Source organism: Anser brachyrhynchus (genome assembly GCF_964034855.1).
Source record: "Anser brachyrhynchus genome assembly, chromosome: 4".
NCBI classification, from domain to species: Eukaryota; Metazoa; Chordata; class Aves; order Anseriformes; family Anatidae; genus Anser; species Anser brachyrhynchus.
This window is the reverse complement of record NC_137698.1, coordinates 1,579,430-1,593,436: the sequence shown is the minus strand read 5'-3', so window position 1 is coordinate 1,593,436 and position 14,007 is coordinate 1,579,430. Positions and strand designations below refer to the sequence as shown.

The window sequence follows — 14,007 nt, the reverse complement described above, 5'->3', positions numbered from 1 at the left end:
GTAACAGGACACCATAATCTGAAGAAAAAAAAATGAAAAGAAAAAAAATAAGTGCCGATATTCCCATTAAAAATGTAATAACAGAATCTTACTCTGAAATATTTCCATCACCCTAAAAAGCAAAAACAAAACCATCATAGCAAATGATTAAATAAAGTGTAAAGAGAGAAATATACATTCAGGCAGACAATAGCTATATTTCACTATACTAAACTTTTTTCTTACCCTTTGTTCAATAGTTTTAATAGACACTACTAGCCAAATTTGACTTCTTTTCCACTCTGGATATGTTGTTTCTTTGAAAGAATAAGCTGACTCTAGGGGGAATTACTACATTTACTGAATAGAAGGAAAAGTTGTGATCTGAACTAAAACTATGTTATATCATCTAGTGACATCCTGATCTTCAAAATAAAGATGAAATGGATAAAACACTGGTGAGGGTACCCTTTAATGGAAATCTTTTTATAGTTAATTCTTTGTCACATTCAAGCTTTGGCAATTTGTAGAACTGATTTTCCATAAAATTAACATTTAGCACTTCTCTTAAAGTATGCCTGAACTAAGTTTTAAAATTCTTTCTCCCCCTCGGTTAAATCTGATAGTTAGGACATTCTTCCATCTTCCATTCTTCCAGATAACTTTAGTATTTATCATCTTTGAGTCCAGACTACTCAGTTCAGACTTCTGTGACTAATCTTAGCAAACTTTCACTTTGTTTTTAAACCATAAAAAAGTAATATTTTTTTGCTTGTTTATTTGTTTGGGGAGAAGTAGCATGTTTGATCAGACAGCCAAGACTGACTAGGTCACACAAGTGCATTATACTTGTTTAACTTACTTTGCACTCTGAAGAGATGCTTTGGATTCCCAAATGCTTTGGATTGGGTTAATGATTTTAGCTTTGATATATTAACTTCAAGATGTTTTCCGTCACAGAATATTTCATTTCTACAGATACTACAGACTTTTTTTTAAATGCCTATGAAAACTATGAATCTGTAAATGAATTTTGCTTATAACAGATGGAAACAAATACATTTCAACATGTGACAAATCCAGTTTTCCAATGTGTGTGTGTGGGGGGGGGGGGGGCGGGACAACTTATTTAAAATAGCATTATACAGTATAAGAGAATTAAGGAATGTAAGTGATTACATATATCATTACAAATTATACATATACATGATAGACATATTTGTAGAAACATGAAAAAAAATGATATGTGATACATTTAAGAACTGAAAACAAATGCTGCCTCTCTCATTCTAGTACATTTCCCATTTATAGCAAAAACACCAGAAGATTACAGACAGTTAATATCCTATATATGTCTTAGGATAAGTACCTGAAATGTCATGGATTGTGCTTAGTGAAGAAGTGGGTTCCTTCTAGCTTCTGCTTTTATCTAAATTTCCCATCCTCTCAACAATACTCAGCTGGATCTCATCAAGCAAACATTAGAAAGTGGTAAGAAAATGACCTCTTGAAAATAAAAATAAAAAAGAAAAAAGAAAAAGAAAAAAGGTTCCATACAGAGTATTTATTTTTATCTTTCACTTTCCCTTACTGAGTATGGTTCAACAGAAATGTTTAGTAGCATGTGTTTTCTCAGGACCAAGATGAGTTTAGCAATAATAGATATAGTTGCTGAAATTCTGCTTTAAAAATAAGAGTTAAAATAGAAACACCAGCAATTAAAAAAAAAAAAAAGATACTGTTTGCTTTTTAAAAAAAGACCAATATACTATTATAGATACATAATCGTTATTTTCAATGGATCAGAAATCTTTTGTTAGTATCCAGGCAAGATATGTGATAACTTATTTCTGTAAAACACATACAATAATTCCATTCCTTTTGTATTTCAAAATACTCTGAACATAAATAAAGATACCAAAATTCATAGAAGAAGAGATGGAGAAAGTTAGAGAGGAAAAGGTAGATATAAAACATACATGTACTTACACCAGTCTAATGAGTCTCTAATGAGTGGAAAAAGAGGAAAAACTAACAACATTTTATTTGTTAGAGTAGGCTAGGATAGTTCAGTTGGAAGAGACCTACAAGGATCATCCACTCCATCTGCCTGACCTCTTCAGAGTTAACCAAAAGTTAAAGCATATTATGGAGAGCATCATTCAAATATCTCTTGAATACTGAAAGGCATGGGGCATCAATTACCTCTCCAGGAAACCCGTTCCAGTGTTTGACCACCCTCATGGTAAAGAAAGTTTTCCTAATGTCCAGTTTGAACCTCCCCTTGCACAGCTTTGTGCCATACCTGTGTCTCCTATCATCGGTTACCAAGGAGAGGAGACCAGCACCTCCCTCTCCATTTCTCCTCCTCAGGAAACTGCAGAGAGCAATGAGGCCAATTCTCAGCCTCTTTTTCTCCAGACTAGACAACCCAAGTGTCCTCAGCCTCCCCTCACAGGACATGCATTCCATCCCTTTTTCCAGTTTTTTTGCCTCCTGTGGATGCTTTCAAATACCTTAACATCCTTTTTATTCCATGGAACCCAGAACTGCACACAATATTCAAGGTGAGGCCACTTCAATGCAAAATATCAGGATATTTAGAGAATCATCTCTTGACCAACTGGCGATGCTCTGTTTAACGTGCCCTACAATGCGGTTTACCCCCTTGGCTGCCAGGGCACATTGTTGGCTCATGCTAAGCCTGCTGTCAACTAGCAACCCTAGATCCCTTTCTGCTGAGCTGACACCCAGACACTCATCTCCCAGCCTGACCTGTGTCGAGCTTTACTCCATCCCTGGTGCAGAAGCCAGCATTTTCCATTACTGAACTGCATGCTGTTGCTGATTGTCCAATGCTCCAATCTATCTAGATTCCTCTGCAAGGCCTCTCAGCCCTCCTGGGAGCCAACAGCACATCCCAGTTTAGTGTCAACAGCAAACTTGGTGAAGATGCACTCCACTCCTGCACCCAGCTCTCTGATAAAAAATTTACATAAGACCAGCCCTAGAACTGAGCCCTGTGGAACACTGCTGGTGGCTGTCCACCAGACAGATGTAGCCCTGTTTACTACAACCCTTTGAGCTCTATCATTGAGCCAGTTCTTCACCCAGTGTAACGTGAGCCTGTTCATCTCACAGTTGGACAATTTGTCCAGGATTCAGTATAAAAAAAAAAAAAAAAAGAAAAATGAAAAGAAAAAAAAAAGGACACTGATTTACTGATTTTTAAAAGAATTTCAGAAACATTTTGAAAATCCCAAGCTATTTCTGCAAGTCTCTTAAGGTTGAAGAATTATTCATTGCGGAAATTTCTAAATCACCTAGATAATGGGCTTATGAAATATTACATTGTCAAATGTTTAAGACAATAGACACGCTTGCAGTGAATCAGCTGTGATTTAATGCAAACGTATGAGGAATTATTCACTGAAAAGAAAGCACCAGGACAAAAAATGAAGAATTATTCAGAAACTGGATAACATGCAAATCCAAAACAAAAGCAGATACCCACAATGATTTTGCCTTTTACATGACACATTGTGAAATCTTCTAAGAAATCATTAACAGACGATCATTCAAAAAAATGTTCATAACAAATCTGACTTGATTGAAAACCTAGATACAGGTTGCCTTGAACAGCTCTTACCAGGATGTAAGAAAGGGGTAGAAGCAAAAGGGACAAGAAGAATGAGATTTTCCCATCCTGGAGAAAATCAGTCACAACACAAGGGGGAAGCACCCTGCAGAAAGCAATCTGCAACACATTGAAGGCATATCTGTGGATTATCACCAGTATTTCAAAGGTCTTCCGCCCAGCCCCATCCTCGCTCCCTTTCCAGCCCTGCTAGGTTTTCCCTATTTGAGGTTATATGGACAAATTCATTTTCTCGGTTGTGCTATTCAATAACCTTTGCTTTCCTATAAAGAAAAATCATCAATAGACCATGCAAAAGTTTAGTATCCTCCTCTTTTCATCTGCATCTGCAAATGCATTACTTGTCAGGTTAGGAAAACAGCTTGTGCTCTAGCAGCTTACTCACAAATGCTGATATGCTGTTGCCAGAGCTCATGACATTGGAGTTGAATGCAGCTCAATTGTTATGCTCAAATGTTAGCTCTCAGCCAGCTCTGTGTTCTGCTTTCACATAGTGACCCAGCCTGAGGTGTCAGGGCTTGAGTGGATAAGTGAAGAGTTGATTTGGGGAGAGATTCAAGGCTTGCACAAGGTAGAAAACAGATTGGAGGGATTTTGCTTGTTGCTTTGTTTAACTGTACACAGAAAGTCAATAACTGGCATGTTACTGTCATTTTCAGAGAAGGCTCTTCCGTGATTACTGGTCTTTGATCCAATCCTTATTTTCATTTCCCTGAAGCTGGACATGGGTTGCTTGCCCCTCCCCAATAAGTTAGTTCTCAGCCACAGAGCATGGCAGCTGATCTCAAAACCTGCCTTCTGTTGTCTGAGAAAAGGGCAGCCTGATACATAATCTACACAGTCAGGCTTCCTGCTGTGAAGAGGTTCTATTTGGATAGACAGGAAAGAGCCTTTGAACCTCTTTACTTGGTGCTGAACTTCAGGCTGGGCAGGATGAACTCACCCAAGAGTAACTCAGGGCAGCCTCAGAGTTGCTCTTAATATCAGACATCTGTTGAAAATGCCAATGCAGTGGTCTGGACTTTCATGAATAAATAAAACACAAAATGCATTACACATAGAAATTAACAAACTGTCTTAGGACCCAATTAAACCTGGCATTGATTTCTATGTAGTGGCTACATCAGGTTATAGATTTGTGTATAACATTTCTTAGTTTTGATGTAAATGTTTGCACTGTTTTCTCCCAAGACCTGATTTCACAGCTGAACCTACCTCAGTTGTTTTCACGTTAGACACCATGACGGAAAGGGATGTCCACTTGGACTGCTGTGCCCAGGACTCTACCCCACATGCCTCATCACAGCAGCCTCTGGCTGCTCCAGCTGCCACCTCCCAGAGAAGGGCACTAACCCAGCCATGACATTTGCAGTGAAGCAGGCAGGTCTCTGCTGCCAGGCCCCTAGGCTGCCCCCACCCCATGTCCAGTGCTGTGCCAGGCCACCTCTCTGGCAGCAATTTGTCGCTGCTGCTGCTTCTGCCATGCGGGCAGAAGTTATGAACTACCAGACGTAGTTCCAGAGGAGGCTGTGAAGAATGAAGCAAGAGGAGAGAAAGTAGTGGGAAAACTTCCTGTTTACACACACGTGTTTAAACCACACATGGAATAGTGTCTTATGCATCCTTAACAGTGGACATGGGGTGCAAAGTTGAAATATGGAAGATAGCACTTCATATATGAAGTCCAGAAGCCTATATTGCTGGCTGGAAAGGCTCTGAGGACTGTTTTGATCTCCTGTATATATAGAAACTACTGAGTCTTATGATTATGGCTTTCACAATGCTTTAACCACACCACTGAAGATTAAGAGGGTTAACACAGGTGTCACCAATGGCATAATCTGAAAACAACCACATAGAGATATGTTGGAGGCATAATAAAGCCTGCAGAGACTCTATTACCAGCAATGAGACATGAAATAGAAAGAACCCAGGCTGACTGTCAGAGCCTGGGGTGAACATGCTGAGCAGGCTGCCAAAATTAAGAAACCAGAAAGAAAACTATATTTGTACTTGTAAGCTAAGCAAGTTTGATGTGGAAATCTGTGAACTGTATCAAACAAGGAACCCTTCTGAGTCCCTTTTCCTTCTGTCTCCTCCAGGAGAGAGCTGCACTTCTGGCTTTCTTAGGAAAAAGGACTGTTAGTTAGGACTGCAAGTTTCTAAACGAGTCTACATAGCTCAATCTAAACCACAGCCTACCTTTTGAATGATGTTCTGTGTATTCCTTGTGTCTTTGTGTCCTTGTGTCCTTGTGACTGAAGGATTCCATTCAGAAGCCTGATTAGCAAACTTGGATGTTTTGTGTATATATAGTTTACAAGCAACCTTTTTTTTTTTTTAATGCAATAAATAAAAATATTATAGAATATTTCTGAATGATGAATATTTTGAAAGTAATAGGATTGGTTCACATATCTGGCAAAGCCAAACTTTGCATCACTGAATATTAAATATCATCTATAAAATGTCAATAAAGCTTCATTTGTTCACTGTCAGATGCTGTATAGCAGGAGGAGTTTTAAACAGCGTATTGTAACCATTTCTCTATTTCCTTGCCATTCATTTTATTTGAACATTAAATACAGCAGTGTATTTTCAATATTTATTATGAAAGAAATTTAACTTATTCAGATATAAAAAAAATACTCTGAACCTTGCTGTTATATGTATAATGATACAACAGATAATTCAAATTCAGGTAACAAATGTAATGCCATAAAATATAAATGTGTTTATGTAAATATTATTGTGAGAACCATGTGTACTCTTCAGATGTAACTTTGATTTAACATTTTGTCACTGTATGTTATTGAGCTGGATTTTCGTACAGTTGCCAATTGCTGTGATATCTTAATTCCTGAAATACCTAAATGATATTTTCTCTGGGCAACAGCACGTGCAAGAACACACTGGCTTTTGTTTATTAATTTAAGTAGACAGAGGCAGATTCAACAAGGATAATGACATTATGCAGCAGTGCAGCTCCATAAGGAATTCTCATGTACCTGGACAGAGATATCAATTTACTCTGACTGCAACATGACTTCTATGTTACTATAAATCTGGAACCTCCTCTTTTATGTCACTGTAATGCCACAGTGGATTTGTTCTTCCTATTTATGCAAAAACAATTGCAATACAGGCAATAATGAATATTCACATGCATAAAAACAGACAACAAATTTACCCAGACAGCCTGCTGACACAGTAATTCTAAATGAACTATGCTTGTATGCGTACACCCTGACACTGGCTCTTGATGATATGTTCCCTCTTCACTTCCCTAAAGCAGACATGCTGAGGAAATATTACTTTTTCAAAGATCTGGTCAGAATAAAGCAAGAGGATTCACTCCATTAAGAGATGGAGATGTCAGAGCTCTGAGCAACAGCATTTAAGCACCCTTCCACTAAACATAATCTGAACATCTGAACTGACATGGTGGTTCCCTGTACTATGCAACAGAAAAAATAACAATGCTCTCAGAAGGTCTATGTTATTAGACCACATAAGACAGAGAGGAATTCTTTAACTGGAGATCTTGACTGTGCTTAAACACAAGACATATGGACAGAACTAGAGTTCTCAGCACAAAAATGTGTCTGGGCAGCCCCCAAAACAGGCTTTCAGAACATGTGGAACTTTTACTCCATAGTTTCTCCGAAGGCAAAGAAATTTTGAGAGGTCTGGAACTACTGAACATTTTGACAGATCTCAGCTCAGTCTTTCTCAATTATCCTTCTCTTGTAGATCTTGCCTGAATTCTTTTGTCTTTCTGTCTTGTACCATCTCCTCAGGTTCCCCATATGTAAAATAAAAGGCTTTATCAGTTGATGGTGCTATTGCTATCTGAAAAAATGCAGTATATGCACATGCCAGGTAAGAATGGACTGGAACCAAGCTTTGCTTCCCTGCAATGTTCCTAGACAAAACTGATCGGCTGTGCTGAACATAAGCCAAAAGTCTGCTTACCCAAGGAGACAAAATTAGAAACCTCTAGTCAAAAATGTCAGGTGGACTTCAACTTAATAATCTAAAGCTATATTTAGCAATGATTTGCATGATGTCCAGAAGGTTCAGATCTGGAACAGCATTCTAAATGCATTTGTGAGGTTAAACAGAAGTGTCCATTCTTGTCTCTGGAATTCTTAAAAGTGTAGACAAAATTTCAATTTAGCCAACCCATTAATCTCTCAGAGCAGGTTGACACACTGGTTCATCCCATGGAGAGTCTGCATCCTTCTGCCAGGGTTACGCAAAGCCCCCCGTTTTGTTTTTCCTTTCCAGCCTCAGCCAGTGAGTGGCCAATAGCACTGTAGGACTGTAGACACTATTCCTTCTCCATCCCCTGCAGGGAAGGAGTTCAGAGGAATGTTACTCTGTTCAGATAAACAGGAGTATGGTATTTCTTTCCTTCCTCTTCCAGCTTTCACACTGGGGAGATGTAACATGGCACAGGAGACTGGACTTCCCTCCAGCACCGCCAGAGGGATTGGCTGCCTATCAGTGAAACCATTACCACCAAGCAGTCTGCCTTCCCTCGCACCACCTCGTCTGTTTGTTTTTCATACACTGCCCCTATGTTAGTGCTGAAAGCATATGCCATATTTGCCATAAAGGTCTTGCATCAAACACATTGGTCTACAGCTACAGAGTTTGTGTATTAAAATATCAGTGAGTATCAATTTAGTAGTGTTGAAATTTCAAAAACAGAATTGCAGAATAATCTGGTATCTGATTCTTGAAAAAGTTAACAGATGGCAAAAATTTTCTCTCTCAGTTATTAAAAATTTTACCGGCTCAGGATGTACCTTCTAGTGTAATAACTGATCAACACTCACTCTGCTTCACATGATTTAACTTTTAGTTCAGAAAATGAACTGTGGGAGTGTGGCCATGGGGGTTGACAAGCCCCATGGTTGGTGATAACATCGGGCTCTTAACGATGAGGCCATCAGGAGTGTAAAGAGCTTAGCGGGAACAAAGAAGGGTGATTCAGGAGACGCCTCGCTGTCTCGGGTTGCTTGTTCTCCAGCCTTAAGGCATGGAAGGTGCTGGGGGTTTGTGGATGCCGGGCAGAGCTGTTGACCAATGAATAGTTAGTGGAGAAGGGCTGCTGTGGGGGAATGGTATAAGAAGGGAGCCTGTCCTCAATATGGGGATGCAACATAGGATAATGAAGTTATGTCATCAATAAAGTAGCAGCAGTTACTGATCCTGAAAGAACCCTGGTGTCCGTGGGGTCCGTTACGCCACAATGAACAAAAATTATTTTTTTTCAGTTAGAAAACCATAACTTATCTGACTACTTTGAATTGCAAAGTAGCACTATAATATTTAATTTCTTATTACAGCAAGAACTTTATATTGCAAATATGTGTGAATAAAAAGTTTAAATTTCTTCATAGTTTCTTTTTGTTCTTTCAGTAGATTAACAGAACTGTATGAACTGACCCTTCTTTGACTCATCTTTAAGACTGGGGAAGGTAGGGGGAGAGAAGATGGCTATTTATAATGTAAGTGGCGGGGGGGGGGGGGGGGGGGGGGGGGGGGGGAAGGCCAAAAAAAACAAAAAAAAAATGCTTGTGAAAATTGGGATCTCTTCACAGATGCTAACCTGCCATATCCAGTGGCTGCAGGTAGGTTTTTCTATAGAAAGTGAGAAACAAAGAATATTATGAACATAAGATGAACTTTTGGGAAGATACTAAAGTTCAGGAATATAAATAAAAAAGAATGAATCTAGTTCTTTTAGAATTAAATCAATTGGACTGTTGTACTAAGATGCAATCTGATAACATAAATACAGGATAGGAAGATAGTGGAAGACACCTACGGTAGTTATTGAAAAACCTCACTGAAATGAGAACTGTTTGATACTGGAGCAGCATGTTTCTAATTTAATATTACTTGATATCCTTCACTAAACATTACAGACTGTAATTTAGACATCCTTAAATATTTGCTTGTAATATAAAAAACAGACTACATTGGAGAAACTGAATTGATTCAAGATATATTTGATTAAAAACACAGTTGTTAATCTAGAGTTTCCCATGACTCCAAAGCAGATTTTTTAAAGAAGATAATTTAAATAAATATGAGAAGAAACGTTTCAGCAACAAAAACTTTGTAAATACTTCTGCTAGGTACCACTCTCTGTACATCTCCAAGCTAAGCAGCCTTCAATGCACTGTCAAATACTCCATTATACAAAGTGAAGGACCCTCACGATCTATTTCTCTATATGATGAATGTACGCACATATACAGGGAAGTGAGAGTCAACAACTCCGCAGTCGCATTCATTCAACATTAAAGCACAATCCTACTCTAAATGGAATGCACTTCTATTTAACTGAGCTACTATCTATGTAAACTCAGAGACATGGCTGATTTCCTTAGTAACAAAAATAAATGGTTTCTCCTTTCAAGTCCTGCTAGCACTGCAAACTTAATAGAATTCTAGAAGTGCAAAGTGGTTTCAATTTTGGCTTACCAGCATTGGGATAAACTGAACTCTCATTGCAAATTCTTCATGACTGATAATGTATAAACCAGAAAAGGCATAGCTTTGGCTTCCAGACTACAGGCAAAACTTCCAAAGATTTGATAATGTCTCATGTTCTCCTTTCTTCTGTTTCTGATGATTGCACATCTTTAATAAAAGGCCACTGTCAGCAATATACATGCAAGCACATAGTTCATAAGGGCAGAATCACAGTGTGAGATGAAGCACTGAAACATAAAAGTAACAAGCAATTCCAGAATTAAGACTACTCTCAGTGGTCACATAGCCCCTTCTCATCTTCTACTTATTTTAGTAAATGTTCTCTACCATTGGATTACTGGTGGTGTTTTCTGACATGAACAACCACAGCCTATTTCATATCTCAGTTAAATCTGACAGCGATTTCTTTTTTTTTTTTTCTTTTTTTCTTTTCATACTGCTGTAGCAATCTCATAGTTGGTTGACGGTGTGGAACCCCGTTTCCTTCACACATTACAGCTAGGACTGCTAGCACTTTAAATACTGGACTTTCAATATTATCTTAAATTTTTCCAGTCTGAAGAGCTGATATAACAGCACTTAATTATTTGTTAATTTCTCTTAGGTGTGTTAGTTTGTTAATATTGCATTGCACTGGACTTATGTAACAAATTAAGGAGATATTTTCAACCTGGAAGGAAATGTGCCATTTTCAGGTTGATGACAAACTGAAGAACTCAGAAAACCTTAACATCAAATGTTATCTATTACATGTTAAATAATCTGCAACAACATTAACTGTTAGGAAACTAGTATACACTTGAAGAAAAGGCACATTGATGATCATTTTCACGTACAGTACACATGAAGCAATCCAGGTTTCATGAGAATCATCTGTTGAACAAAAGTGGCCAGCAAAAGAAGCCCTATCTGCACGGTAAAAATGGAGGATCATTTAAGGAGGAAGTAAAAGCTAGGTAACATCTTCCTCTACAACACTTAACAAAATAAAAGAAAAAGAAATTATAATAGCTCTATCCGTCAGAGTTTTCCATGTCAGTAAATGAGAAAATATCAGACTGTATGAGAAGCAACTAGGTTCATTTATTGAACAATGCATACACGTTCTGCTCTATCTTCTCCATTTTGACAATAGCAGACGCCTTACCCTGCTAGTAAGAGCCTTCCTCTTTCCATGCTGGCTGATGCTGGTTGTGTGAGAAACACTCCGTAGCCAGTAGCTTAGGCTCCGGCGAGGATCTCAGTGAAGTAGTAATTTATTCACAATTGCAGTGGCGGGCATCCCACAAGCAGGAGCGCACCTACTAGTCACACAGTACGGTTTATATACTTTATGTCTCGATGACCGGGACCCTCCCCTGTTTCCCCACTGACTGGGTAATCCAGGTTCACAACCTATCCGATGCTTCACAGACAATACATGGCCTTCAGTTGCCGGCCTGTTCAATTTCAAATTTCTTTTGACTTTTTTACTGTTTGAAGTGGTAATGTTTCTTCACTTACCTGACTTGACACCGTGATTTTCACCTAATTGTTTTGAGGAGTCTGGTTGTCTGCATTTTACAAGGTCGCCTGCTAAATTTTCTTATCACTGCAAGCATATCTCAATACCACATTCCTTACTTTTAACCAATGTAACTCTGCAAAAAACCAACATTTTTATTCCCACAGTTGGAAAGGTTAGGGACCATGCCTGGCACTAGCTGCAGCTGGCAGCTTGGACTACTGCTTGACGCACGACAAAGTATTGGAAATGCGGACTCTTTTTTGACTTAGGTACACATACAGTAAAAAGTAAATGTACTGTGGTGTGCTGGTGTGTTCATAGCAGCAGGATCCAGCTGGGGTATGCAGGAGTTCCCAGGGCCCTGCAGGATTTCTGCTCTTGTTCTTAGCACGTCAGGATGGGCTGTACTCACATCTATTGTTTCTTTTTTGTTTGTTTGTTTGGCTGGGTCAGTTAATCCAGCATCACAGCAACGCGTCTCTTTAACTCATCCTGTATTAAGTAGCAGAGAAATCATCTTTACAGCTATTGGCTTAACTCTCATCTCTGATAAGCTCACAGAGTTTTTCCAGATAGTATTGCAATTACATTTTTTTCTCCTACAAGGACACCCCCCAGGGAACATTTCCTAATGTAAATTTCCATGGCAGTGCTATAATAATTAGGTGAGGCATGCAGCTAGGGTTTAAAACACGTAAAACTGAGCAATATGAATTAACTGCATAACTGCAATGCGCTAGTTCCAGATAAATCTAATAGATGCTTTTTGTAGGTTGAGGTGAAGAATGTAAATATTTTAACGAAAGTTGTTTTAAATATACATGTATTCTGTAGTACCTTAATTCAAGCTACAATAGCGGTTTGAGAAATTTCCTATTTCTAATCAGCACAGAGCAAAATAGCTCCTACAGCTAACGCACTGCTGTGTGTTAAGCTGTATATATTTAACAGGATTTTACTCCAAGTATCCTGCAACATTTTTCTATCAGAAAACTTTGACTTGTAAAATTAGTACTCTTCAGAATTTCCAATGTACTTAAAAATACCCTGCAGCCAGACCATGACATGTGGCATCTTTGAAATCCTAAAATTTGCAGCTTTAAAATTTCTCTGATTGGAATAATTAGATAGCATTTTGTATGCCTGATATAATGGTTTTGCACATGAACTACTTTTAAACCACTGTGAGAGTCAAACAAGAATTTGACAGAGAAAAAAGAAGTAGTGACTCTTATGAGTAATTTAGGCATGTTAAAAACAAACTGTTGCCTTATTTTATACTTTTTATGATTTGTGATATAAGAACGTATTACATCTGCACTATTTTTTTGCTTTGGTTATGATTTTTGCAATGAATACAGACCAAGAAAGAATGAAAACCAATTCTTATTGTTCAATGTAAACTATTTGCATGACAGTCTTGGGAAGGAAATGAATAGAAAAAATATTTTAAAAGGGAAATTCTAAAAATGAGTATTGCAGCCTTAATGGAAAAATCATATACAATTAGCTAATGTATATGCAGTTTTGGTATAATCATTTCATTCTCCATGCTGTAAAATCTGAAAGCAACCAAAATACAATGACCTTGAAGTTCTAAATACCAAGATTCTTACCTTTCTTCTCCATTCCTACAGTCAGTTTCATTACAATTAATTTACTTGGTGCCATTTTTTGTTCCAGTTACAGTTCTGGTCTGTTTTAGTTTTAATTCCTTTCACAGAAATAAAAAATTTGAAACCTTTTACAGATCATTTTTAATATGTTGCACTGGATTTGTTGGTAATTCCACCTCCACATTCATCCAGAGGCACGGTCTCATGAATACATAGCTAAAGGTTCACTAAGCCAAACAAATGAAATATGGAGTTTTAACAAAATGAAACTTCTTTTTCCATCCTGAATGGCATGTTACTACATGTTACTAGTGGACACACTAATTCTTAAGAATCATGCTGTGACATGTATAAGAAAGAAGGAAAGAAGGTGGCAAACATTAAAAATCTACAAAATCATTGGTGTGTTTTAAAGTAATTCTTAGATGCTTGCAAGCACAATTAGACTGTGACATGTACATATGTTACTAGCTGTGTAAGACATTATCTCAATGCATTGTATTTTAACAGTAGAACAATGTATCCCCGATAACTTTGCTTCCCAAATTGACACAGGCTCTGAAGTCAATGAATTCTAGACATAACAGTGATCTCTGCATGTTGCTAGATAAACACTTCGAGTTTTAGACTTAAGATTCCCAATGAGCACAGTTACCTGGTAGCACTAAAAAGAACAAACAGAAAACTGAAGGACATTTCTCAGTGACCTATCAATGTCTCAGTCATGGTGCCAA

General features: G+C 37.9%; 1 long non-coding RNA gene across 1 annotated transcript; it reads right to left on the bottom strand.

Moving 5' to 3' along the window:
• Nucleotides 1–11,510, bottom strand: LOC308194828. The gene is made up of 4 exons (XR_013950904.1): nt 11,298–11,510; nt 10,139–10,377; nt 1,349–1,485; nt 1–18 (listed from the first exon to the last, which is right to left on the bottom strand). It is a non-coding gene; the product is annotated as an uncharacterized lncRNA (long non-coding RNA).
• Between the last annotated feature and the right edge of the window lie 2,497 nt (nt 11,511–14,007).